The sequence below is a fragment of the Coturnix japonica genome, chromosome 6, assembly GCF_054131305.1.
Source record: "Coturnix japonica strain WE chromosome 6, WE-NBRP24, whole genome shotgun sequence".
In the NCBI taxonomy this organism is placed as follows: Eukaryota; Metazoa; Chordata; class Aves; order Galliformes; family Phasianidae; genus Coturnix; species Coturnix japonica.
This window is the reverse complement of record NC_140668.1, coordinates 26,142,831-26,167,655: the sequence shown is the minus strand read 5'-3', so window position 1 is coordinate 26,167,655 and position 24,825 is coordinate 26,142,831. Positions and strand designations below refer to the sequence as shown.

The following is a 24,825-nucleotide window of genomic DNA, read 5'->3' as shown; positions in this document are numbered from 1 at the left end:
ATAATGTAAAACACAAACCAGCTGATGCTAGGTTTTAGGTCCATTAGCTGGGAACCACAAACCTATGCCATGTCACTTTTTCTTTTTATAGTGCTGTTTCAAACTTACTGGCATAATTGATTGATCTTTTTCTTTGTCTGGATTAAATGATGCTTTTGGCCAGAGTTCCATACCAGGAAGCCAAATTTTCTTACTCTTATGACTCCCATCTCAGTGTTGCTTGAGACTAACTATATAGTACTCAAATGCCTCATTTGTAAACACACAATTATGGACACAAAACATACTTCTTAATGTTTCCCCAATTTTACTCTGCTGCTAGCCTAGTGATGGCTGCTGGTGTACAGGCCAACCCATTTGTGCTATGCCAGTGCCCAGAAAAATGCATTAAACTTAGCCTGGATAATGTGCAAATACTTCAACCTGATGCTTTTAAAAAGCCAGTCCCTAAAGAATGTACTTGCAGATGGGGTTCTGTTAAATACATGTATCCACACATACAACCTGTGTGCCTCTACATGGATTTTGGCAGGATCCAGTTAGCAGAGGCCTTGGCATTGCAGTAGGACTCCCAGACATTAAACAGGAAGGGGAATTGCTGTTTACAAGGGTGGATAGTAATAGGACAAGGGGGAATGGTTTTCAACTGAGACGGGGAGGTTTATGTTGGATATTAGGAGGATGTTTTTCACTTAGAGGATGGTGATGCACTGGAACAGGTTGCCCAAGGAGGCTGTGGATGCCCCATCCCTGCAGGCATTCAAGGCCAGGCTGGATGTGGCTCTGGGCAGCCTGGTCTGGTGGTTGGCGACTCTGCACATAGCAGGGGGTTGGAACTGGATGATCATTGTGGTCCTTTTCAACCCAGGCCATTCTGTGATTCTATGATTACCCAAGAGCCACACTCAGCCCCTGGGACATAGGGGTGACAGACAGCCCTGTCCCCTTCTGAGGGCTGCAATGCAGGTCAGGCTGGGCTATTCCAGGCAGCACTACCCTATGCTAGTTCAGTCCTGCACCTCTGTGCTCCCTTGATAGTTGTAAGAGAAAGGGGAAAAGATCTCCATGAACTGCAGAAGGAAATGGGATGAAATCAGACAGTAGAAACCGATTCCATGTTTTAAATCTTCTCTTTGCAACTGTGGGTTGTTCAGATGTGTTATAAGCCAGCTTATAACAGCCTTAGCCTGTAGGATAGACAAAAGATCTGGAGGGGATGTGGGATGAGGTAGAGCCAATCTTTCAGACTTTCTGGGGTTCTGAAGAGGCTTTCTATGCACTAAGGCATGCGGGCAGCTGAGTGCTGAGCTGGAGAGCCTGGCGAGCTGGTTCCAGTTGTGCAGGGAAGCAGGTTTTGGCAAGGTCACAAAGCAAAGAGTAAAATCAAAAGGAAATACCATTTCCTCTGCTACAAGGTATTAATATCCTGTTCAATTTAATTTCAACCTTCTGTTATTATAAACCCTTTAATATGTAGTGTCACCTTGGCAAGGATTTTCCGACAGTACCAAAAGCAAGTTTCCCCCAACTATTGTCACAGGGCCTGCTGCTGCTCTGCTCAGTACAGCCACCCAGGCAGCAGTCATGGAGGTTGCTGCTGCACTGAGAGCTGCCCCTCTTGGCAAGGAGCTGCCCAGCCCTGCTTAGTTGTGCTGCTGGGTACCAGCCATGCCAGAGGGCTGGAAGAATCATAGAAGTGAGGAAGCATTGCTGTGCCTTAATAAAAAATGGGAGGGAATGAAATCCAATGGTGTGAAATGAACCTAAGGTGGCAAATTTCTGGTCCTATGGATATATAGCCTGGGTATGATCAGCAGGAGCAGCAGTGTGGGGTAAGAGCTGGGCTGGTGCTCTCAGGCTGTGCAAGCCTGCTGCACATGCATGCACAGTAACAGCCTGGCTGTGGGTGAGAGACACAGAAGGTACGGACATCCCCATGTTTCGTTGTGCTGGAAGGTGGAGCACATTAGTAAGCTAGAAGTACTCTGGAAGAATCTCACACTATTATTTAAGGGAGAGGTGCTATCCCACTTGAATTGATATTGATTATTCTGATCAAGTATAAAAAAGCATTTTTACAAAGAGACTTCCTGCCTTTACCATGCCATAGATCTCATGTTAAATTGCCCAGTGCTTTTTTTCATGAAATCATGCAGTTTTTAGTTTCCCAGCTTGGTTTGTCCCTAGTCCTCTGCTGGAGACCAGGAGCAGAACATCAGATCCTTCTAAGGACTCGCAACAAATGAAAAAACATTTCAGTGTTCATTAGTATTAATTTCATGAGCAAGGTCTAAATTGTTCTTCCAGTACTGAAAAGTGACAAGATCCAGAAAGTGAGGATAGAAGATGTTAGCAATTCTCTTTTGCAAATCCATTTGTCTTAGGCATGAGATTTAGCTTTCCATTTGTATCCTGGGGAGCCAGATAAATCAATGTTTCATGAAGGCCTTTTTTCCTACTTTTTGAAGATATTTCTCCATAATGGCCCTTTTTCCTTATATTACTGAAATATTTCCTTTGGAATTACCCCCATTTCAGAGTAGACACACTCTGAAGTCACCAACTACATGACCTCACCTGTGCCTCATTCTCACTGATCAGCAACTGAGACAAGGCAGCATTTTATTTAGGTATCTGGTGTTGAATCAACAGCTTAACTAACCTTTCCCCACCCCATTCACCATCTGCCTTATCTGCCTATGTTTTGTTTTGTGTTGTTTGTTGTTAATTTTTAATTAGAGGGTCTCCATCTCAGCAATGGGGTTCTCAGCATCCATTCATCCAGGAAGGGTTCAGGGCTTTTCTGCAGTAATATCTGACTGTAGTACCTGTAACTCAGCTTACTCTCTGCTGGATCTGTAGCCATCACCCTGAGATTCAGTGCCTCAAGCTGATGGCAGCTGTACCTTTGGTGTCCCACTGTCCTGGAGCTGGCTTGATAAGACACAAAGCGGAACCCCCAGAAATGTCCAGCATTGCTCTGACTTTTGGCGTTACCGTCACAAAAATTCTTCATTTGAAATTGGTTGGCATCTCTGGGATCTCGTGATGGTGTGACGGGGTCAGGTTCGCTGTGAGGTTTCTCTTCATTTCAAAGCAGTCCGTTTCTCATTCAGTAAGTTTTACATCTTAAACCTCAAAACAAAGAGCCTCGCTGATTCTTACCTGCCATGTGACTGTTCTGCAGACTGCTTCACCATCTACTGCCTAAACCAATTACAGATTAAAACAGAGAGAACAAATTTTCTGTATAACAGAAGTGTTTTTTTTAAAGCGCTTTGAGAGCCGCTGCTGAAAAACTGGTATTTTAACCACCTCATCCAGCTTCAATATTTTATCATTTGAAAATATAAAGTGTGTAGGGGCTTTCTTTTACTGGTGACTTGGGAAAGTATAAAATCAATGCTTTCTCTATTTTCTGACTTTTATTAGCCTAAGAGTGGGAAAGTATAACATTTGAAAATACATACACCCTATTTTTGTCTTTCAGCTATTTAGAAAGCTTTGCAGTCGCCCAGAGACATGGGAAACAGTGATGGATAGTCAGAGAGGGTTACCCATCTCTTTTATTCCCACTGAGCTCCATAATTTGTAATGCTTATTGTGTCTGAAGCTAAATCTGAGGCATTCCAGAGCCCGGATGCTGTGTGCCACAAGGGCTGGAGCTCTGGGCTGGGAGGAGAAAGCTGTGGAGCCAGAGGCTGGGGACTGACCTGGGGGTGGGGAGCACAGGGACTGGTGCTCCATGTTCCTGCTCCTTGTGCAGAGTCTGCATCAACAGAGAAGGGTGTTGTGTGCTGCCAAGGCTGAGTAAAAGCCCTATGCACTGGCAAGGACTGCACAAAGGTCAATGGAGAGTCTGGCCTTTCTCATCACACTGTTTTCCCCACTCCTCCCCCACCAGCCAGGTGTGTATCATGGTGCCTTCCCATGCACAAGATCTGTGACTGAAAATTGAAGTGACTTGTTAGCAGCGTTCCTCAGATTTGGGATCCTGTATGAATAATATATTGATAATGGTTTGTTATTGTGCTTTGGTTTCTTCTCAAGCATTGTCAGCTGTTGTTCTAAAGTACATTAAAATGCAGAAGGAGTATTTTGCAGTCAGGTATGGCTCTGCTAGAGAGAGGTAATGGGGAGAAACAGGCTTCAGCTGCTAGGCAGGCAGTTGTCTTGATCGTACATATGTCTTAACTTGTGGAGAGACAAAAGTAGTCTTCATGCCAGGGATGTCTGAAAACTCACCGAGTTGTCATCTCGATAAGCTATCAGTTAGGACCGTTGTCATTTTGTTACTGTCTCTTGTGTGGCTTTATTCACCTCTCCCCGCACTTTATTGCAGGGGAAGTCAAAAAAGTCCTAGGCGTCTTTTTGATTTCATTTTATTTCTGTACAGACTTAATCTGTTTTACATCTGTGTTTGACTGCAGAAAGGCAAGAAAGGATGAAAATGGATCAATCTGCAGTAAAGCAGTGGGAGAGCTATTTAGTACTGTTGAAATAACTCCTGCCCTATCCTGACAGATCTCGGTGCTAGAGCTTCAAAAACACTAGCCGTCCTACAGAGCTGTGTGTTTTTTTTCCTAAGTGAAGTACTAGTATTCCCTATTGGTGCATTTCTGAAGCTCTACATATGTATGTTTGCTAGAAATATTTAGGAGAAACAGCTGGACATTACAAGAAAGCTGTCTTCTATACTTAATCTTTCTATATGACCCAGTTCATATTTATAGCATATTTTCCTTCAGCTTTCCTCCTTCTAACCCCTATCCTCTCAATCTTCTGCATTTTGCATTTGCGTCTAGCCATACTTTCTAAGGGGAAGCCATAAAAGATGCAGGGCAGAACGTTGTCTGTGCTGAGGCCTGATCCTGTGCTGCCAACTAACAGCCCCATGGGTAGAGCTGCCAGGTAACCCACAGCCTGGCACACCGTAACTCCTGCCCTGCCTTGTTATGCTTGCATTTACAGATGTAAAAAGAGAAGAAATATGGTCAAGTCATTTGTAGCCACAAAGTGTTTGCAACCATCTTTGAATTAGCACCTTTGCCTACCGTGAATCACTTCCTTCAGGCTAGGGTTCCTCATACAGCATGGCTCAGTCCAGCAGAACATGGGTGACCTGCCAGGTTAACTCCAAGCCATTTAACTGGGCTCAGGCTACATAAACAAATATCCTCCAAGTCACTGATGCTATTAGGTCACTGTCTGGCTAATGCACAGAGAATATCAGAGTCCTGGGAGGATTTTTTTCCCCTTCTTCTATGGTTCAATCTGTGGATCTGTGGGGCTGAACAGTTGCTTCTAGTTTGGGATTGAGCTGAGCATTTCAATAGCTTATATTTTAATCAAAATCAGACTTGTGTGTATGTGTACATTTTCCTGCAACCAGCCCAGCAGAATTTTCTTTAGGGTATTTTGAAATCATTACACTTAATGGGTGATGTGGTGCCTTCTGACATTCTGAGACAATATTCATCTTCATTACAACTAAATTATGTCATCGTTGCTGTGCTCTAAACAATATAAACAAATCAAGTAATAGCTTGCTATAGAAAAGCTGCTAATAGTATCAAGCCTGTAACAAATGTCCATACTTCCATGAAGAAAATAAGTGAAATTAAAAAAGCCATCCCCTGCCTCACCCTCCTCCATAAGAATTCACATCCTCCCTCAGTCCCTGAAGTTCCTGTTTTCTTTAAAGAACAGGCTGCTGAAAGTTGCCCATCCAGGCCTGAGCACTTGAAGTTTTCAATGTGCTTTAATATGAGGTTTGTGTCACTGCTTTCTGTCATTAACCACAGCCATTCACCTGTTCAGTTACAAGACAAAATTAGTTGTCTTTTGCTAAGCAGCCTTGCAAAATGGGGCTGTTCTAACCCCATTGATCAGCAATCATCTGTGGTTATCATTCCCTTTTTACTATGATGCAGACAATCACCCCAGAAGGGGAAGGCACTTAGCTGAGCTGGCTGGGATTCAGTGACTGAAACTCAGTTAAAGAATCTCCAGTCCAAAGCAGCCTGAGGAGCACCCCTGTGTGATATGCTCTGTTTTTCCTCTGGGTTAGAAGATGAACATATATTTTCCCGGTGAATTTGTCATGTAACCCAGGTTACAATAATCCGACCTGAAAATAATGAAGACACAAACATTGGGTTGTTATCCCAGCAGGAGAGTCAGGAGTGCAGTGGTTGCTTCTGCTTGAGCACTCAGTACCAGAGATGGATCTAGAGAGACCAAAACACTGCATCATATTTTGACCATCCTGGACAAAGCTCTGCAGATGAAGGTGATCCTGTGTACTGCTTCATTCTTCCAGGGTTTTCTCCTTTCCACCAGTGCTGGCTTGTCAGGGTTTGTTTTAAGCCAGCTGTTCTTCTTCCAGATTCCTGTCTCCCTCATGCACTAAGAGGTCTGGAAGACTGTGTTGACTGTGCTGGATGTAAAGGATACGTCTTGGCATGTTGCTGGGCTATTAGTCCATATCACTGCATTATAATCCCGGGAGAGGGCAAATAATAAATGGACCGGACAGTAGTTAGCAGCTCAGAGCAAACTGGGACTAGACAGTAGCTATGAGGTTGTTGGCACTGAATGCAGTTTTCCTGAGGATGGGCTGGGCTGCCTTGGTCACAGAGCTCACGTACTCGCCTTCTCAACCTGCTGTTCCAAATCAAATAGGTTTTTTTCTTTCTTTTCTGGGATAAATAAATCACACCATTAAAAAAAATCGAGCTGCATGTGAATTCCATGAGTCAACAGAGTGGAAAATCTGACAGAGAAAACATGTATTTGCTTTTCTTTTTTAAGAGTAGCAGGACTTCTCTTACAAACACAGTTAATCCACTGTTCTCCAGCTTTTCAAAACATAAAGCCCATGATATATCTGTCTGAAGAAGATGTGGTAAAATATTCCTCTGGGCACCCTTGGCTGTGGATGTCGATGCTCTGCTGTAGCAGGCTGTGCACGACTGTGCTCAAGTCACCTGGGAATCCTCCTCTGCCACAAACCCACCGTGCAGCTGTACAAAAACCTCGCAGAAGCGCGATGGAGATGTGTATTCCTGCTCTTCCCAAGAGAAACAGTCTCTTTACTGCAGGTTGTGGATGCAAAAGTGAGGAATAGTGGCAGAATAGGCTTTTTAAAGGCTTCTCTAACTGGCCTGGGACACAGGGTGGCCCCTCCAGAGTTGCCAGTCCCAGGTGCCTTCTGGTGCGCTTCATGACACTGATCCCCTCACACTGGCTGGTGGCACGAATGCCACAGGTTAGCCTTTGGATAACATATAGCTTGTGTCTAAGCCAGCATTAGATTTAGAAAACAGAATCATTTCCCAAAGCCCAGAGGGAGCAGAAGGGGAAGCAAAAGAGAATGGTTCTTAAAAAGTCTTATGTTTCTCTTTGGAAGAAAATTACCATCATCTATCTTTCTTTTCTTGCAAGCTCCTGGAACCTACTAGTAGTGCCCTGCTGCTGGATTCTCAGACTTCTATTTTGCTGAAGAATATCTCTCTGCTGCAGGTGCCAGTGTCATTTATCAGAGGATGATGTCAACATTCCTGTGTCATACATGACAAATGACAGCAGAAAGGAGTGCCCCTTGAATTCTCTTACTTTCACATGGCTGTTTCCTCATTTACTTTCTTCTCTCTAGTTAAATGACACTTTATTTCCTAGCACGTGTCAGCTTAGACTTCTGTTGCCTTTAGAGAGGTCTGCTTTCAGATTGAGTCAGTACATGGCTGCTACCAGGCACCCCGCTCCAAATTCACTAAGTGTGATTATGGTCACACTTCGATGGATGTGAACTTAGCTCTCCTGATTTTGGAGCAAACCCTGCCTAATCTTACATCCCTGAAAATGCCAGTGAGTTTCTCCAATGTGTTCCCAGTAGCAGAGCTGAATGGATGTGAGAACATCTCCCTCATCCTCCACTTCTAGTGCTTTCTAAAAGATGACTGGTTTTGAGCTAATGATGACTGAATGCAGATGCATTTGCTTTGCAAAGCACTTTCCTTCTCCTGCACCAATGTTCACTTGGCAGCAGAAATCCATGTGCTGGCCCTGCCGAGGCCTGGGCTGCAGCTCTCTGCTCTATATGTGCCTGATTTAAACGGTAACGTGGAAATTAATGGGATCAGCATCCGATGGTGCACTCAGTAAGTGGAGCAGACCAAAATAAAAGCTTGGGAAGAAAACAGGGAAGGCAGAGCACATATGCTGCCTCTAATCCTCTTTTTCTTCTGCTTCTTTCTATTCTTCTTGCTGGAAGAAGGGATTTGGACACTTCTCTCTTAAGCCATGCCTGTACAAAAAGGACTTTATTTTTAACTCCTCTTAAAACCCTTTCTTGGACTCAGCAGCTACAATTTTAACATGTTAACTACTGAGATAACCCAGAGGGGGGAGCTTAGAGTTTATCTTGACCAGCAAATTCCTCTTGAAATTGCTACTACTTTGACTAGCGCTTGTTGATATAGTGGTACGGACAGCATGTGCTTTTAAAAACACACACCTGTACTGCTAATGACAGCGAGGCCTTGGGGAAGGAAGATGATTCACAGGACCACAGTGCTCTGCTCTTTCCACCCACTCAGCATTTGGTGGTGGTGTGTTTCCCCCTGTTCCAACATGCCAAACTCGTGATTTTTAGTACCAAGCTTTTAAGCTAACCACGAGCACGGCTCTTTGTTCAGCATTCAGTCCAAGGGCTGGATTTACATAAGAGCTCAGGGTTCTGCTGCAACCAGGGCACTGTTTGACTTGTGCTGAAATAGCATCCCAAAAATCAGGCTTTTCCCATCCTGTGCTTGCCTTGCACTGTACCACACCAAACACAAACACAGATAAACAAGGAGTTCTGCAGAGAAACCAGTGCAACAGAAAAGGACCGTAAATAACTGTGGCTTTTCATCTGTGCTGTCACTTAGTTGTCCTATTTCACACCTTCCGTCTAAAACCAATAGAAGGAACAAAGCCATTTTTTGATTTAGAGGAGTTTCTGGATCTTTTCTTTAGATAAAACTGAGTTTTTATTCTATTATTAGTTTCCAGATGTTCCAAACAGCCTCCCTGAGAGAACAGACCCTCTCCCAAAACCTGAAGGAGACCTGGGGGTAGGATAGTGACAGCAGCAATTTAGATGGACTTCATTCATTATATGATCATTCTTAACTTTAAGCATAAGTTTGTATCTGGACTGTTCTTGTGGAAGTGACCCAAACCTGCATAGCTCTCAGTGCATACTGGAGTATCACTGGGGAGAGGAGAGGGCATCGCTCACTCAGGGGTGCTGGAATGACTCAGATGTTTTCATACATTTATATTTTCAAAGGTTTCTTCAGAAGGAATAGATTTAGCAACATACCTCTCCTTCCTTTTTAATATGAGAACAGGACTTTTTTTCTGTCCACTTCTAGTTTTTCCCCAAAGCAGGGGTCCGTTAGCTCCAGGCTCCACCAGTCCCAAGGGCTGTGATCTTATCTTAGGCTGCCAGAGATCATTATACACATCACTGTCACATTGCTGTGTTGTTGGGTTTTTTTTGCCTTCTGTTTCATTTTATTTGCTTTCTACAGGAAAATAAATAATAATAATAATAATTTAAAAAAAAGAAGAGGTAATAGGGTTTCTCCAAGCCCCCAGACTTGTAACCTGAGACAAAAGCCCTCTATTTCTCTCACTCTTCTCTTCCCACTCTGCCAGCTGAAGTACTGGTTTTCACAGGATGGATTGATGATATTCCTGCTTACACAAACTATGGGTGGCAACTGAGCCTTCCAGTCTGTAACTGTCTGAACTCAAACAGTCCCAATATTAATATTCTTAATGGCAAAGCTTTCATTTTGGTTTCTTTTCCGTGGCCTGAGACTTATCCCTCATTCTCCAGTTACTGATACATATCTGATGTGCACCCAGCAGGTAACTGCTAGGAGTCACACTAGGTCAAGCTCGCTTTGAAAAAAGGGAGGAGTGTTAAAGGGAGGAAAAGAAAACTCCATTTCTCACATCTCTTCATCCTGTCCTAGCTTTATTCAGTATCGCTCAGCCTACAGTCATTTCTTTAATCAAGCCAGTTTACCAAAACTGCTGCTATCTTTCCTTTGTCTTTTATGTGGCTCAACTCAGACCTGGCATGGAGTTTTTATAGTGATTCTGTGCTAGCAATGTAGTGCAGACGTTCATTTCCCCAGATTCCTTGGGGCAGCAGGCACAGCTTTGCTGAGATATCTGGGGTATGGGATCTGTTGTGCAGGAGGAAGCACACAGCACCCACTTGTCCTGTGGCTCGGAGGCTCTGGACTGATCCATACCTCAGAGACAGGATTTTGCAGATGTAAGTTGCTGGAAGCTGCTTAGGGGTATCTCAGTTTTGCAGCACCTGATGCTACTGAATAGAGCATACAGTTGTATGCCAGCAGGGTCCTGAAATACCATTTTGGGCAGTTCCTGCTGACTTACAGCTTCCTATGGCTGAAGATCCAGGTTTTCCAGCAGCACAGTCCTGGTGCCAGGCATGTGATGTAGTTTGAGCATAGGAGCCATACTTAATCTGCTTATCACCATCATGAAGCTAAGTGTCACAGGTTGGCCAGCCCCACGCTGGGGGGTAGGATTGGCTTTCTCACGTTGTTTCTCATGTATCACCATTGCAAAGCCTGTGCCTGAGCATGTCTCCTGGTGAGGTGAGGGTGCAGAGGGATCCAGCCAAGTCAGCCAATTTGAGCAACTGGAGCAGGATTTGCAGCAGCCAGCATGCTGAGTAAGGAAGACTTGGGAGGTGCTGAGAGCCCTCTGGGAGCTGTGCCTTTCTTGGGAGTCAGCACATAACGGAGATGCAAGGTAATACCAGGATTTAAGTCTCTTGGATTGGAGGGCCAGAGTGCCAGAACAAGGGCAGTCCTTCGTGAAACATAGCCTCAAGAGGAGGTAGAAGTATGCCCAGTTGTGCAGAAAATAGACTCATCATTCAAGTGCTCTTCTGATGTGGCTGAGATGTGGTACCTGGTGTTTTTCCTGGAGTGGAGTGAGGACTGTGCATGTCAGTACCACCTGTTCCTCACCACTATTCTTGTTAGTTTTCAAGAGTACCTATAGACTTCATCTGAGGACAGATTTTGGACAAGAAAAATAACTGGAGATTGGCTCCTCATGTGAAGAACTTGTGCGTTAAGGAAGCAAGACAGGCAAAACTAAGGAGAAGAACGGAGCAGTGAAATGATTTATTCAGGGTCATAGTGCGGGTCAGTGGCAAAGCCAAGATCAGAGTCTACCTCCTGATTTCTGCCAAGCCATCATGTAGAGCATGTCCACAAAAAGGAATGTTTCAGAAATAAATGCGCAAATTGTAGGAGCTCACTAATACTGGAAAATAATCACTTACAACAAGGAGTCTTACTGATCAACCTTAATAGCCCCTCTTTCTGCTGACATTGTTTCTCATTACGTTACAAGAGCTTGTGCAGTTCACCGGCTCTTCACTCTGGGCTTTCCACTGCTTGCTAACACCAGAGGGGCTTCCACACGTCTTATGGTAACAACCTTTTATTTGCCAAAACCTCTTCAGTGAGATGACAGATAATGGGAGGAAGTCAGATACGTTTAAAATATACTTCGTTTTAACAGCACCGAGACACTTAACTTGTCAGCAATCCAATTATTAATCAGATTAATGGACTTTTATAAATCCACTGCATCCTCAGGACAATTGCTTGGTTTATGTTTCATGCATACAGAATAAGGTTGCTCATGAGCTATAAGAACTTTAATATGCAAACTAAGACTAAGAAGTAATCCTTGGCTCACTCTGCTACCACACCTTGCACGCAAGAATGCTGATCATTGCTGTAGGAGCATCATTTAATTAAGGTTTTTAATTATTATTATTTCTGAGCATAATGCTATTGAAGAAAATCTGTCAGCATTTAATTAAGGACTAAATACAGTCATTCTTTCTAGCTGGTTCAGTACTCACTTAGAATTCCTAGGCAGCCAAAAAAGGATACCAGTGGTAACAACATTAAAGGTGTTTTGTAAGGGAGCGGGGATCTAATCTGTTTCTGGAAATTAAATTTATATCTGAGATTTTTAATAATCATTTAAGAGATGCTGAAGTGGTAGAAGTGCCACTCTGCTACACAGAGGCTCGAATCCCAGGGCTTGGACTCAATGATCTCCCTTCCAACCCGCACGAGACTATGAGACTATGAGCTCCCGTATGTATTTGGAAGTAACGGGAAGAGGTGACCCCTATCAGCTCTCCAGCTTTCTCATGGAGAGAAGTTTTGCAAAATAATTCATGTTGATGATGTTCATCCAGGGGCACTTGGAGCCCCTGGGATGCAGAACAGTGAGGCAAAAGCAGCTCATCTGCTGCAGCTTGTTCCTAATGTGTCACAGCCGACTGGTTGTGCCCATTTCGTACTGAACAAGGCTGTATTCCACATACAAGATTTAATCCTACTGTACTGCTTTATAAACAAAGGCTTTTAAAATTAACTTGATAAAATTCAGGATTTTGAAGAGAAGCTGAGAAATGAGTTCTGACCCCCATGAAGAAGGCAAGTCCAAAGCAAATCATGTGAAAGTAAATATTAATTACTTTCAGTTAATTTTAGCTGAGTTCTGGAGATCGGTGTGTTCAGAACAGCCACATCAGAAGCCACCGATATTGATAGCATGGAGTGTGGATTACAAGCAAGTGAAATTAGCAGAGGCTTTGCTACAGGTGGAAGAAGATGCAGGCAGGGCGCTCTGAGGACTGGCTCATGTTGAGCACGTGCAAAAGTGCTCTCCAGAAGAGTTTTCTCGTTTCATATCAGACATTTTGTAAGCAAAAAGCACAAGCATATTTATATCTGTGTGGGAATCAACTTTTTAGGTCAGGAAAGCAAAGAACTAGGAAATATCTTGTGACATTCCCCCGAAGGAAAGCCAGTAATAGAGGTTATATATATTACCTCTTCATATGACCAATTTAAGCCTAATTATAACTCAGTTTGCACTTCAGCATCGTTACTACTGAAACTTGCTCGTACACCTTTATGTGCTGCCTCCCCAAGTGCTGCACGGCCTGACGAGAAGGGCCAGCTCACTTCCTGCTGCAGGAGCCCTGGGAGCAGAAATAATAAATAACCGACCTCTCCGAAGGAGCCATTAAACTTTTTCCATCTTAGATGAAGTAAACAGATATTGTACCTGGAAATGCAAAGTCGTTGTCAAGTCTGTGTGTGTGTTTAATCACTGTATATATTTCCCCTGGAATGATTTATTAGTTCCCTTTGTAGTCCTGTCACAGAGTTTACTTGCCATTTCAACCCGAAATAGCCATTAAATCATTTTTTTTCTCCTAGCATGAAGTAAATCTGTACTATTTGCTGATTTGTTTATTGCTGTCTGGAAAGTTAATCCTTCTCAAAGTCAGAGATTTTAAATATGTCAGATCGTCTTAAAGCTACACACCACTCGTAGGGGTGACATTATGTGTGTTCTGAGAAATTCATTTCGAGTACTACAAATGAGTCCTTTAGTAATACCCAGGAGTCATAATGTCTGTGACATAATGAACCCTCCTAAATTACAGCCTACGCTAATTAGATCAGTTCTTGCTGCATTCCAGTCTGTGAAACAATTGACTGAAGCGGTGGTTACCTGCACTGAGCGGACACAGGGCTGCGTGTCAGCCACATTTCTCCTCCGACGTGGCTCATCCCAGGGCTGCCTCCCCCGAGTGCCTTTGTGCTGCTGTCCCTGTTGCAGGTGGCTGTGGGCATCTGGAGCTGCAGCAGAGCTCTGGAAGCCATGGCAGCCCCATGAGCAGGACATCCAGCACCGTCCCCATCTTCCTGTTGCCGGTGTTGTTTCTGTGATTATTCTTCCTCTGCGTCTTCTCCGTGAAATATATTTTGTCTCTGCATTACATCTTTCTTTATGTACTCATAGTATGATCATATTATTACCGGTCATGTAAAGGAGTGTATTTCCTCCTGCTGCCCAGACTTTGCGCTCCCTCCTGCTCATACAGCATAAACCCCTGTGCTGGGCTGACACTGCTGACCACAGGCACGTGAATCTTGGTGGGGAAATGCTTCTCTGGACTCTGTGCCTGACCAAACTGTCAGTAATTTTGCTGAGAATAGACATCAGCGGGAGGGCTGCTCTTACACTGCGAGAGCTGGCACCGAGCTGTCAGCGGTACGAGCTGTCTGCTGGTCGCTCGGTGCTGCCTGCTTGGAAAGGGGAGCAGACAAAGGTAAAAGGGGGTCCCTTGTTTTTCATAAACAGATCCTACCAAGCATAGATTTAAAATAATAATAATAATAATAATAATAAAAAGACAGTCTCAACAGCAAACTGAAAAATTATTTGAGCACATTTCAAAATGCAGCTAAAAGCCACAAATGGGAAGTGACCTCACACATTTGGCTCACTTGTTTGCTTTGCTTTGCTGGACATTATTCTAAATCCGAGTATTTAGAAATAGCCCCACTATTCCAGAAAGTGCAGAACAGCCTTCAGTCTTCATTGGGGCACTTTTGCCTTGTGACTATGTCTGCGTAACGCAAATGTTGAACTGAAACTATGCTTCTTCCCTGCACCCAGGACAGGGGTGTGCATTGCCAAGGAAGGGCTTTGGCACGTTTGGAGAGCTGTCGCTGCACCCTTCTGCTCAGCTCTTCTGCTGCCTTTGTGAGCCTGCGGTACTTAATGAGGCTGACTGGCAGGGGAAGGTCAGAGACAAGCAGGAGACCTGTTCTGACTCGTTCCTGCTGCACTTCTAACTTGTTTCTTACAGACCAAACACTACTTTTCTTTTATTAAAAAAAAAAAAAAAAAAAAAAAAAAAAAAAAAAAAAAGAATTAAGAGATGACAGGCTGAAACTGCCTACTTTCCTTTTAGTGTCAGAAGACATAAATAGTTTTAGTCTGCGGTGGTTTCTGATTGAATATCCTTTTGAAGTAATGATAGCTATAATTTAAAGCAACAGTTACCATATTTTCTTCTCTCGGTGACATTCTTTGATGCCCTAAGTATAAATCTGCTTAAAATAGCTACAGCGATGCCTGGGCGTACTACGGGATTTTGGGAGGCTCTGCCTCTAATTGCCATCATATGTACCTAATATCGCAGACATAACTGGCTGATGACAACGGTGCTGCAAGTACTTTCTCGGCAGAAGAAGAAAGGTAGATTCAGAGGTGCTCATTTAGTTTAAATTGTTTGCGAAGACTCAAACTTCTGCAAAGAGGTTGGTTTTAATTAACGTAAATGCAGAGCTGTTTGGGCCTGGCTGTATGTTCAGCTGGTAAGGGGTATTATGGTCTAATACAGCATCAGCAAATTGCTGACTTTCAGGGACAATTACAAATTATTTTTGGCATATTAACGAAAATAATTCCAGACTTGGTTGTTGTATCACATATATATGATGTGTGTGGTTGGTTGGTTTTTCCAAAAGAATTGATACTACTTGGCAAGATATGTATACAATTCGTGAGTATTTGAGGGCATCTCCCACTATCTACCAAAATTCAGTTAAGCAGATCCAAGCTACTGTTCTGTACTGTTGTTGCTAGAATAGAAGCTGAGTTTCTGCAGGCATATTCACTTCAAGAACACGTCAGTGCTGTCCTTGTGCAGAGTGGTAAAATGGTGTGAAAGTGAAATGCTTTAAACATTAGATATTTTGATTGTTCCCTATTTTCTCTTGTAATAATAAGTGCTTCCTCATTTGAATGAGTTTGTATTTTGGCACAATGGAGCAGAAATGCTGAAAGCAAAGCTACAGAGACAGTAGAGGCCAAGGTACCAGCTCATGGTATGGGAAGTATGGATGGGGAGGAGTGGTGCAAGTCATAGAAGGGAACAAGGCAGATGAAGTTAATTATGTGACATACAGTAACACCATACTGCTTGTCAGATGGGTCACCCAACCACCAGCAGCTTTTGCAGTTTAATGTTGTGTAAGCTTTCTCTGCCCGGACCACCACATCCTGCCTGCCGTACTCGATAGGACACACGCTGCATTGTTATGGTCGAATGTTTTTTCTTAAAAACATGAAGTTCAAATCTCTGATAGCTCTGCTGACTTCAAGAGTAAATGTGTAACTTTGTAAACAAGAAACAAGAAGCAATCCTGCTGCAGCAGCATATACTGCTCAGCAAGGGCTACTTTATTAGCCTTGATGCGTGAAGCACAAACCACTTTGCAGTGGTGTCACAGAAACTCTCAGCGCTCCAACCCAGATGCTTCTCCCTCATGTTCATGCCAGCAATGGCAGAACATTGCTTTTGGTTGGTTTGGTGGACTCAGAGCAATTTCTAATGCACAGCAGTGGAGAAGCGAGACCTGCACTGCTAGGGTATAAAATCACTGATCAGCAACCCTCCCTTTCCCCTGCTGATAGATGTAACAGATACAGGGGGTGTGGGTCCAGCTCCGTAGCTGTGGTCCTGAGCTCTGGCTTCTCACAGGTACAAGATCACAGTCTGACTCCAGCACTGAGGGGGGTATTTCTCCTGAAGTCCTTCAAGGCAGGTAGGACAACACAACACATTAAGGCTTGAGCCTGAGCTGGCTGTGTACAAATTCAGACAGGTTGACAGGAAAGTCTTCAACTGCTTTGTTTGCCCACAAAGGCATTCTATTTAATCTATCATGATGAATTAATAACTCTTCGTATTGTTTGAACAAGTAGTCATTTCATCTAGCTTAAAACTCTGTTTTGGTTCTGCTGCATGGCAAGGTGGGTGGTGGCTTCAGGATTATCTCCTGGCATCTCCCAGACCCTTCCTGAGAAGGCAGTAGAGAAGGCTGCGATGGCTGAGAGCCCAGGCTAAAGGCAGGCTGGCAGCTTCACAGCAAGCTGAGGTTGGGTGATGGCCTGCCCCATTGGGAGCGGAAGGCTTGGGGAGCCAAGGACTGGGTAATGGTTTTGGCTGCTCAGCAGCAAGGCTGGGCAATGGGGCCTTGCAGGAGGAACAAACTGAGCAGGACTTAAACTAAGTGGAAGCCAGGTGGAAAATACCATTCTGGGGCTAAGGAGAAAGCTTTTCCCGATGGGAAAACATAGGAATTTTAGGCAGAAGGGGAAGATAAAGGACAGTCTGCTATTAAAAGAAAGGATTGATTTGTCTTTAAGAATAGTTTGTGTAACAAGCATGGAACTTCAAGAGGATCAACGCATAAAGGCTGGTGACCTTTCCACAAGGTATTTGCAGACGTTGCATAAAGTCATCCAGGGAGAGAGCTCATCAGAAATGAGACAATCGGAAAGCAGGTACAACAAAAGGTAGTTGTTTGATGCGTTTCTGAGGGGAAGTTCCAGCTGTTGAAGCATTTGCTAGAGAAAGGATGGCTGCCTGTTCAAGGCCAGCTGTGCAGAGGGCAGCAGAGCTGGGGGCTGTGTGCAGGCAGCAAAGATCTGGCCATGGAGTAGGGCAAGGGATGAGCCAGGGTGAAAGAGGCAGCATGACCCATTTGCTGGGGCTGACAGAGGCCGTGGGTCTTCCAAACTGTGTCTGTTTTCTGGGAAGGTGTTGTGCTTTGTTTTAACAACTGATCGCACTCCAGCTAGATTTCATTGTATTTGAGTGAGCAAATGTGGGCAGACTGGAAAGCTTGGGGGCTTTGGGAGCAGAGGTGCCATCCCTGAAAGCTGCACCCCACAGCTCACGTGCCTCAGCTGGTTGTGATCACAGCTGAACTCACATGCTCAAAAAGCTGAGCACGTCACGGTGAAAAACTGTGTGTAGTAATGGTTACAAGAGGCAGAAAGAGGGCTGCTGTGGGAGCCGAGCCCTGAGCCCTGCAAGGTGGGGAAATGTGATGCTCAGCTGACCCTGGTTGTGTTGTAGGCGATGGGAGGAGGATCTTCAAGGGAGCAGAATCCAGCCTTATTCCTGCTGCAGGCTAAATGGGAAATTATCCTTCATGTGATTTTTTTTTCATGTTCCTGAAAGTTCTCAAGCCAGCATTGTATGGTTTTCCTACTTATTTCCTTTTGTTCCTATTTGAACATCTGTCTGAAGCAGTGTATTACATACTAATTTGTTCTGAATTTTGGGGTTTTTTTTGTTTTCTTGTTTTGGCATGGTTGGGTGTGATTACAGTCTTGCACTTCATTTTCATTAATTTGCCTCATTCATTTGCTTTTGATCTTTTATTAGTCCTCATAGTATCTGTGTGTGAAAGAGAGAGCATGCATGTGTGCGTGCAAGCAGGATGAAGCTCTGCATTTGTTCTTGCAGCCCCTGACAGCGCTAAGGGTGAGCTGTGCAGAACTGGCAGTGGGGATCTCAGTTACAGCTCCTGCTCTCACGTGGAGCCCTGTTCTCGGTGCCACCTGTGGGGCAGCAGCAGACAACGTGCCACATTTCTGGGAGGGTCATGTCAGCAATTATTCTGGACAAGGTAGTGTAGGTAAAAGAGACTGTAGGGGAGCCAAATGGAATGATAGCACTGAACAGTTTTGCAGTGGCTTGGTTGCTGTCGGTAGGACTTGACTGGGGAGAGTAATTTAAATTATGACATCTGTGTAATTAGTAGCTCATTCCTTGGACTAAAAGAGTGCAAGTCTTGGAAGCATGCTGCTATTTACTGAAACTGCATTTTAAATGGTACATTTTCTGGTGTTTTACTGCAAGTGAAATATGGAATCTCTTTATTTTGTCTCACTTCCACTTTGAATAAAATGAAAACAACCTCTGCTTGTGCTGAGGCAGTAAAACCAAGCAGGCGATGGCACTTTGATTCCAAGCAGACTGACCCCGTGGCTCGAGGCAGCTCCAAGGCACTGCGGCCATATGGTTTGAGACAGGCTCTCGGCTTCATTGTTCTCACACCCAGCCAGGCTTGTGATCTCATCCGCCTATAGGAAGCACTGCAAACGTATGCATCACAAACTGAAATAAATCTAAGGGTGCTGCCCCTTAGGAGCACTGCCAACAGCACCCACCAGAGGTTTTCACCTAGGCTTCCCACATGTTCAAGTTTGGCATGTCCCACTTGTCTTTGTGGAGGGACACATCCCCTTGCTCTTCTTGCTGTAGGTTCTCCTCACTGATGATATGGCGAGCACGATGAAGTTGCTGTGGCAGAGGATGTGCTTCACTTCTCCTTTCATTCCCTATCTCTCACATCATAGAGTATGCCGATACATGTGTTTTGCCTAGATCCTACCCTGTAAAGTTGTAGAGTAAAGCTCTCCATCACATGTCATCGTTGTCTATAATTACTGTTCTGTCATTGTCCTGGAGAGGAGCTGCTTCTGTCACCCCATCATCGGCTTCCTTCTCATCTTTTTGAAGCCTCACTTTCTCTTGTAGGTATCCAGGCACAGGCTGATGATAGGCTCTGTGATGTTTTTTGATCTTTCCCCTCATACCCTTGGATCTCACTCACCAATCTGCCTTGCCTTTCTGTCATTGCTAATAAATTTTCTTTCTGTTAATGTTATCTATATGCTAATATCACTAAAGGAAAAAATAGCAGCAAACACTAATTTCAGAGCTGAGAGACATCGCCTTGGTTTGAGCGGTGCACATCTTTTTAGCAGTAGCAGTCCATGCAGTACTTCCAGGTGTATATCTTCCCATGAAAGCCATGTTTTATAGCACTTAGATGGAAAAGCAAAAGCAAAAAGGATGTTGTTCATATTTACCGAAAGGCTTGTTTCTAAAGTCTTTTGAAGGGTTTCTGTCATTATAGTCCTGTGCTACAGGCCTATTCATACATCCTTAGCTCAGTACAGCTATGATCAGTAAGATGCATTCTGGCCCCACTATTGTTCTGTTTGTCAGGCAGTGTTTTTAATAGCCCCGTTTATTCCCTTTCCCTGACATACTTTATATAAATATTATAAGAATATGTTTGATTTGTACCATCTCATCTAGAACCTTTTAAAATTCCTTCTCAAACTAAAAGCATACCATTGCTTGAAGAAAAATAAGCATGGTACCCTTATCACTCTGGTACTGTTTTCTTCTAAAATATCTCCCATTTGGAAGTCTTTACTGTAATAACTGGGATATGAGCACAGAGGCTGGAATTTTCCCAAATAAGAAAGCTTTAAGCCATAATTTCTTAGTACAAAAGCTTCTTTTTTGTTAAATTATATATAAGTATTTTCAGCAGGACCTCCTATGCACAAGTATGTGGTGAGCATTCATTTTTGCAATATCAGCTGAAAAGTATGCCTTCAACACCATTTATATTAATGTCACTGTTACAAACAAACCTTGCCTTTTTCTGTGGGTGAGGTGGAGGTGTGCAGGCAGATACACACACAAAATGCGTATCTGCTTTTTATTTTGGGGATCCTCACCCTCTGGTCTCACTTACCTCTTCTAAGACCTTTGATAGTCACTGTGCAGGAACACAAGTCCTGAGCTACACTTTGGTCAAGCTGGGCATGAGTGCAGCTCACAAGCTATAGACCCAACATAAAAATGAGGGCACACACCTCTTTCCAGTCCTTGCTTCCAATGGTTGCTGTAGGTGACTTGGAAATTGAGGTATAGCATTGCTCATTGGAAAATAGATAGAGCATTGTTCACTGCAGACAAATCCAGACACCAGTCCATGGCACTGCCAGCTCCGTGGGCTCAGACTCTTTTCTTTTTTGCCCCCTTCTGCACCTTTACATCCATATTAAGAACGAAATCCGTGCCATTCTTCAAAGGAAAAGGCTGCTGCTGCAACTTGTCACTAACAGCTCCAGCTGAGATTTTTCAAAGGAGATTTTGGTGGGATTTGGGTGTCTCACTGCCCTGAATTCCTTTGGAAATCCCAGTCTAGTAGTAGACTTGTGAGGGGGTGTAAGAACTGCCATCTGTGGGGGAATTTCCCTCTTGGCTTTGCACAGAGGTGGGGCGTCATCAACGAGCAACAACTGTGAAGTGGCACCTCCAGCCGCCCAGTGCTGGGGCAGCTGAGTTCCCTGCAACCACTGCCCTGGAAGAGGGTCCCTGTCCACTCCTCAGGTCATGGCATCTTACAATGCTGCATCTTCCCTGGAGCTCTCTGAAATATTGTGCTGGCAGGATTCCTAAGGCACTGATGAGACAGCAATTACTACACACTGGCTCTGGTCTATAAAAGTGAGGAGGCTTTTTTCCTGTGTTTTTCCCATGAAATTCCTGTGAAGGGTGTGTAAGAAATGCCCGATCCAATGAAGAAAATACCAGATGATACATTTGCTTTTCAGCATATATAGAGATTAAATTAGCATAGAGAAGCAACTAAGAATCAACTATTGTTATGGTAAAACACTTCCTTTCATCTAGAGTTACATGTGATCCCATAATAAATCCAAATGTGTGTGATTGTTTGTTAGAAAGTGAAAATTTTAATTAACAGTGTGGCTAGCACCGAGCTTCACTCCCTCTATTATCTCAGTATATTGGGTTTTGTGTAATGTGAGCATTCAAAAGCAAAACCTGCATGAAATCTCCCATCTGTGAAAGCCTTTTCCTTGTAAGAATTTGGTGTGAATCTCTGGAAACTTGCTAAGTCCCCAGGGGGGATAAGAATCCACAGATCTAACTAACCCTGAGGGTCATGTTATCACACAGATTAACTATTCTCAACCAATTTCTGAAATTCATTAGGCGGTTAAGGCTTTCTATCAACATTAGTAATGTGTACTTTCTTTTTCTACCTATTTGTCCTTAAATATTTTTATTAGGTCCCTGACACACAGTGGCCCTCCTTCCTCTTATTAATCAGCTTCTCACATGTCCCTGAAGAAGCATCTCAATTTCATGTGTTCAGCTGATTATTCTTCTAATTATCCTTTTCTAAAGGAGTCAGTACACTGTACCACGAGTGGTGGAATATGACACCATTCCACACCATTCCATTTACATGGACATTATCAATAGGTGCGGGTTTTTGTTTTGGTCAATTCAGACAATGTTTTATATGTTGCAGAAGAAAATAAGATGTGTTTATCCCATGTTTATTCCAGAAGTCAGCAATGTCAGTCAGTGAGTGTGCTGTAGTCTTGGCTGAATAAAGCAAGCTCAGGTTCTGTAGGACATCACAAAGAGTCAAATTGATCAGAATGAGGATTTTTGTTCCATCTGTATCTCACATGAGGTCTCTCCTGGTTAAATTGATGGATATGGTGGACAGTGGCTGCGTATGCCCAGCAGAGTTGAGGTGAAGCTATGTGCTGATACCTGCACAAGTTGTGAGGAGCAAACCCATGGCTGGGGAGGTATCCTGTGGTACCAGGTCCAACCTGCCAATGCTGTCACTACAGCATACAGTGCCCAGTGGTTTATTGAGCTGATCTGAAAGAGAGGAAGGGCTTGTTGGGTGGTTTTTTGGGCAGCATGGCATGGGCAGAGCTCAGCCTTGTACTCCAGGAAGCAGCTCTGAAGGGAAGTTCTACTTCCTTCCCAAGCAGCTCGGGCACAAATAGTTTTCTCTTCCAGAAAGCTTCTGCAAAATGATAGTCTGTTCTTACACCAAACCATTTAATAAGTTTAATTAAATGGAAGCTTATGATAATTAAACCAAAAGCCTAAGGGCCCTGTTCTGTGAGGACTTACTCCTTGCATAAGACCAATTTCCATATAATTTAGACAACAAAATAGCGGAACAGTGCTCTGCCATCTAATTTATATGAAATTGGTATTCTCCAGCCCAGATTTATATTACACTGTAAACACACTTCTCGTATCTGAGCAGAAGTGAGATAGCTCAAGTACAAGCATTGGAGCAGGGGAGAAAGAAAAGATGTTTAAAAGGGATCCCCCACCCCTTTTTCTTTAAACTGAATGCGCAAATTAAAGCTGTAATCTGATAAACTCCGCGTGAGGATCAAATATCCTGACAGAAATTCTTTAACAGAGCGGGTACTGTAGGTTCTTCTTTCATAACAAATTTGCATATTTGCTACTTCTGGGTGTTTTCTTGAACTAACGTCTGTGATGAATGCAGGGAAAAGCCCACGCTCCGTATTTTGGAATTCTTTAGCGTCTCCCCGTGTGTCCCAAAGGAACGGTGCGGTGCATTATCTCCTCCACCACCTGTATTTTTATTGCACTTCAAAACAAAGCTCCCATACTACAAAGAATTGCTGGGGCCTGATCCTTCACTACCTTACTCCAACTTTGCGCAGCCCACTGGAGACAAAGCCATTCCTCTCGTTTAAACTGAAGCATTGGTAACATCCCCAGCCTTGCCACTGGTATTTCTGGATCTGTCCCTGCTCTCACTTATCAATACCCACAGGGAGGGCGTATGGGGACCCTCTGTGCACTCTTCCCATGCCTGGGTGAGCAGCCATTGGTATTCAATGGGTGTTCTGCGCTAGGGGTTTCATGTTGAGGGAAGTTATAGGGCTGATAGCTGTAGAAAAGGGAAAAGCATTACTTCAAACAGATGACACCAAGTGTGCTGCTACTTCCTATTAGGTACTGGTGATTAATTGCTCAGGGTTAGGAGATAACCAGGTCATAGTCTTAGGAGACACACAGTTCCCACTGACCCACAGCCAGAGTCTATTTGTAGAAGTAGCAGAGATACCATCTTTTGTACCATAAATGAGTTTATAATTGTAGTTTGCAATGCCCGTCTCTCTATATCCAAAGCTTCAGCACACTCATAGCACTGACCTGTTCTGCTTTCACTGTAGAGTAAATACAAGAGTTGGGGGTTAAAACTGAGCTCAGACGAGCCAAAATTATTCCTTGTAAGAGCAGGCATCTGGAAGACCTCACATCAACCTAACAGTTGATGGCTGCCCTATTTATTGATGAGCTTTAACCTGAGTACACTGAGAAGCTTTGCATTCCTGGGGTCATTTTTGACAGTGCCAAACATGGAAACCCATTTTCTTTGCAATCTTCAAAAGTGGCTTACAAAAATATTTAAAGTATTTAAAATTTGTGACATTTACTTGCAGGTCCAGACTTTGGCAATGTGACATGCATCTCAGCTTGAAGGCCAGATCACTGCCATGGACCCCCATATACCCACATGGCTGGAGCTGCTGCAGTGGGAGGAGAAGCTGGTGAACCCTGCACTTGGCAAACAGTGTTAGCAGGTTAGATTCAAAGTCTTTTTAATTACTGGAGTACAAGCCTAAACCAGTAGAAAGCCAGGCTCCCTGAGTACCCCACATTGTCATACCATGTCAGGGGAGCTGTGCATGGCAATTATTTATAGTATGAGCTGAAACATGGGCATCTGAAATGGTTCTGTGCTGAGACACAAGAGTTCCACTCATCTTGCGGTACCTGGTGGTAGGCTGAAGACATCTGCATGTCAGTAGGAATCTGACACATGCATGTGTGAAAGCCAACTAGGGGAGGAAGGTGTCGTGAGGGTGGAGTGGATAAATGCTATTTCTCTTCCCATGGTGCCTACTGAAACTCTGCTGATCTCAGTTCCCTTAAAATGTGTTTGCTGGGGCCTCTATACGAGTGCTGAATGCCACACATGCAACACTTAATCTCCTGCATCAGTCATGAAAAATCCATTGAGAACACCAGGTTCTTGTATTCGGAGCTGCTGAAGGTCCTAAGATCCCTCATAAGCTCTATAGAGAGCACAGAGGATATTGGCACCGCAGCTACAGAACACAGACAAGGAATATTGCAGTTCTTACTATGTTTAGTTGCTGATAGAAGTGTCTACATTTCAGGTTGGGTTTGGGTCCTGTGTATGTCAGTTTCAAGGAGATCAGTAGTTACCTCCTATTCACTTCAAGTCTGAGTGTAGCCCGTAGCATTTGTTGAATGGCCCAGAAAAGCCTCAGTGTACCCCAGAGGAGCAAGGCAGCCTGCTACAAATAGAGAAACAAAAGAAG

The 24,825-nt window shown here is 43.8% G+C and overlaps 1 long non-coding RNA gene across 1 annotated transcript in view; it reads left to right on the top strand.

Moving 5' to 3' along the window:
- Positions 1-14,131: 14,131 nt before the first annotated feature.
- LOC146760534 (uncharacterized) overlaps positions 14,132-24,825 on the top strand; it is a 115,379-nt gene continuing 104,685 nt past the window's right edge. Inside the window, exons 1-2 of the long non-coding RNA XR_014947750.1 lie at positions 14,132-14,254; positions 23,920-24,060. This is a non-coding gene — a long non-coding RNA (uncharacterized LOC146760534). The remainder of the gene's footprint in view (positions 14,255-23,919; positions 24,061-24,825) is intronic.